We start from the raw sequence: 4081 nt of genomic DNA on the forward strand, positions 1-4081 counted from the left end.
GCTATGGATTGACGGCTGCCTGTGAGGAGGTCTCCAGAAACTGCAGCAACTTTCCAGGTGAGCTCATGATGCTGGTAATGAGACACTGCTGACAATCACAGCTGCGTTTGAGCTCCAACCCTGGCCCTGACTCCCCTGGAAGCTCTCTGATTTCCTGGAGGATCTTTCACAGGGACATACCACACTTACCAAACTTTTCCTCATCTAAAAAACCCAGACTAGGGCACAGAGGGTGGTCACGGCGGTTGCAGTGGGCAATGGCAGGTGGCAATGGCAGAATTTTGGCTACCAGAGTGTTTAGCCTAATTGGCAAGTGAGCAATCTCCACCTCAGTGTGTGTTGGAGCACATGGAGACATCATGAAGAGTGAAAACTATGCTCTCCTGAATTACATTGACTGGCGTGACTACTCTCTGCCCTGCCCTATGTGGCCCACGTCAAGAACCTCTCTGCCAGCCAGAAGGAGAAGAGGTTTTGAAAGAGAAGCAGAAGGATCCCTGGAGTGGCCTCTCCATTGATGAAAAAGTTGAATGGTACTGCATCAAGTTCAACAAGAGCTTTACTGAAATGAAGAGGAACACGAATGAGTGGAAGACAGTTGGGGGCATGTTCTTCATCGGCTTTGCTGCTCTCATTCTGATTTGGGAGAAGCACTATGTGTATGGCCCCATCCCGCACACCTTTGAAGAGGAGTGGGTGGCCAAGGCACCAAGAGGATGCTCGACACAAAGGTCAGCCTGATTCAGGGCTTCTCAGCCAAGTGGGACTACGACGAATGAGTAGAATGAGTAGAAGAACTAGGAGCCCACCACTCACTTAGCTGAACCTCACCTTGTTCTGCCACCTCCACACAGCTCAGCGTCTTCACTGGAAACCATTGTGTTGTAGCACCAGCGCTAATAAATGAGCAGTCTATGTGGGGAAGAAAACAAAAAACAAAAAACAAAAAACCCAGACTAAAGATGAAACAAAATAAAGCCTAGCAATTTGGTATTTTAGTCATGTTCTTTCATGTGTCTGTACCTATACGGCAGATTCACACAGAGGGGCCATGAACTGGTTAAACAGCAGAATTCCTGACTTCTTCTGTAATCAGTGAGAAACGTCTGAGAGAGTTTCACAGAATTAGGACTTTGGTGCAGAGAGGAAAACATTTCAAGTCAAGGATTCATTCACTCATTCATCAACTCCTCCATTCATTCATTTCATGCAATAAAGATTTAGGGAGCTCCTGCTATGTGTCAATAACTCTGAAGAGCTGTGGGGAAACAGAAATGAAAGCAAGGTAACCAGTGGTTTTTGACCTGAGACAATTCTCTACTACATTTTTGATAAGAGACCAGCCCTTCCCCAGCATGGCAGCACTGGCCAACTGCAGTGCTCCATTCCTCCGGCCTTAGTGACTTTCCTTTCAAGAATTTTCTTCTGGGACTAATAGCAAAGACTGTCATTTACCTCTGGGGACACCATTCTGAAAACCTAGTACCATCATGGCCAAAAGATTCATCATGTGGGGGAACAATGTCTGCAGTAGGAGTGAAGGAAGCCACTACACAGCCTGAAGCAGTGTGAGGGGTAAAGGAAGAGAAGAAGAGAGAAGAGTAGGGAAAGGAAGGAAGACAGGGAAAGACTAAGGGGAGTAAAAGTAAGACCACTTGGTATTATTTTCTGCCTGGATCATCATGCCAGATACCAGCACCATTCCTCCCTTTAAAAAAAAAAATCAATTTCATAATCCTCAGATAATCAATATTGTCCTCCTCCCATACCTACATTTCTTTTTTCTTACAATGATTTCAATTACCTGCAACGGAGAGAATTTAGATGAAACCAGAGAATTTGAGGAGGTCCCTGTAGTAGCAGAGCAATCATATTTATAACCATGAAACAAATGTGACATAGACATAAGTACAATATACAGTCATGGCAGAAAAGGGAGAAGAATCAGCTCCGCCTGGGTGATCCCCTGCCCTACAGGCCAGGGCTTGGTTTATTCTTTTTGGGGGCATGTTGCCTTGTACTCAGTAAATGCTAAGTCATTGAAAAAACATCGTGCAGTTGCCCCGTCACTCAAGAAAGTCTTTGTGACACTGGAGTTAAGTCTGGAAGAGCATATAGCTGCCAAGCTGAGAAACTGGGGAAAGGCAAACGAAATAGTATTAGAAAAAAATAGACCTGATAAAAAAAGAAACAGAAAGAAAGGGAAAAAAATATATTTATATATCTTTAAAAAAAAAAGGAAGAGAAAAAAGACCTATGGTTCACTAGATGGTACCCTTGGTATGGCAGATTCTTTGCTATGACAAATTCTTTGCTACTTCTAGTGAGAGGTGGGATCTAATTCCTCTACCCTGGATTGGCCTTAGTGACTTGCCTCATTAATAAAATACTGTAGAAATTATATTCTGGGATTCTTAGGTCATGAACAGTTGTTGTTTTATGTCACTGAGTTTTGAGATGGTTTGTTATGTAGCAATACATAAGCAAACAACATAACCAAAGCAATTGGCGTAAGAGGAGAGTGGTTTTTGTGTTGGAGATAAGGCCTCAAAAATGGTCAGATCCTAGAGGTACAGGCAAAGAGCTGGATTTTATCTTGTAAGTATTGAGGATCCATTAAATACTTGCATTCGAGCATAATCATTCCGATGACATAATGGAGACTGGATTGGAAGGGAACCAATCTAGAATTGGTGTAGATAACTGCAGTCATCTAGGCATGAGATGTGAGGACCTGCCCTGAGATATCAGCAAGGGGGACTGAGAGAAGAATCCGTTACATGACATGATGGAGGCAGCAATAGGGCACTGATTGAATGAGAAACATAAAGGAGAAAGGTAAATATCAAGGTTTGGGTGACTGAAATGGACATTACCAGGTTAGAAACTATACAAGGATGAAATGATTTGGACAGAGTGATTAAGATTTCAGTTTTTGACACAATGAACTTGGGAAATCTGAACAGAGATAGCTACTAAACACTTAGTTCACAGCTGCAGTAAATGAGTATTCAGGGGCACCTGGGTGGCTCAGTGGGTTAAGCCACTGCCTTCGGCTTAGGTCATGATCTCAGGGTCCTGGGATTGAGCCCTGCATCAGGCTCTCTGCTCATCAGGGAGCCTGCTTCCCCCTCTCTCTCTCTGCCTGCTGCTCTGCCTACTTGTGATCTTCCTCTGTCAAATAAATAAAATCTTTAAAAAAATTTAAAAAAAATGATTATTCATATGTTTTGTTTAGCATCTGTCTTTCCGGGCTAGATTTTAAGCAGACTATTTTTGTCTAATTGACCTTTAAGTACCCAACACTTGACAGTGTGTCTAAAACACAGCCAATCTTCAATGAGTGTTTGTTAAATTAACGAATGAATGAAATGATGTCCAGCACAGTAGCTCTCAACTTCAAATAAATATAGGAATTACATGGACAGCTTTCAAAGCCACTGATGCCTGGGTCCCCCTGCCCTTCCAAACCCAGAGATTCTGATTAAATTGATCTTGGTTGCAGCCTTGTGATTAAGATTTTTTAGAATCTCCAGCTGATTTTGATGAACAGTAGATAGTGGATGTGTGAATCTGGATATGATCTGCATATAAACAGCTATGACCTTAAAGTTGTTCCTCTCCCAGCAAAAAGCTAAAGTGGACTATAAAACTTCCCATAAGTTCTATCCACAAAATAGAGCTGAGGAACACACACACAAAAAAAAAAAAAAAAAAAAAAAAGGCGCCCTTACCAAGGGTATGGGAGGCAGCAGCCGACATTTTGCCAGTAAAGAAACTAAACCTCCTTAAGTTTTAAAGTTACATGGAATTATGCAATTGATAATTAAAAACAGCATTAGCCAGACTCATAGAAAACTATAGAATATGATTTTGGATGTCAAAAAATACCATCAACCAACTGAAAGAGAACCCACAGCTTAGCAGAAAATATTTGCAAAACTCTATCTGGTAAGGAACTTGTATCCAGAATATGTAAAGAAATCTTATAACTCAATATTAACACAAATAACCTAATTTTAAAATAAGGAAACAGTTTTAACTATCATCTGGATGACAATGACTTCTTCATCTGTAATCC

At 41.6% G+C, this 4081-nt stretch overlaps 1 pseudogene; it reads left to right on the forward strand.

Moving 5' to 3' along the window:
- Positions 1-257: 257 nt before the first annotated feature.
- LOC116858404 lies at positions 258-779 on the forward strand (annotated as a pseudogene).
- The last annotated feature ends 3302 nt before the right edge of the window (positions 780-4081 follow it).

The sequence above is a fragment of the Lontra canadensis genome, unplaced genomic scaffold (assembly GCF_010015895.1).
Source record: "Lontra canadensis isolate GAN:19392208 unplaced genomic scaffold, GSC_riverotter_1.0 scaffold3, whole genome shotgun sequence".
Classification (NCBI taxonomy): Eukaryota; Metazoa; Chordata; class Mammalia; order Carnivora; family Mustelidae; genus Lontra; species Lontra canadensis.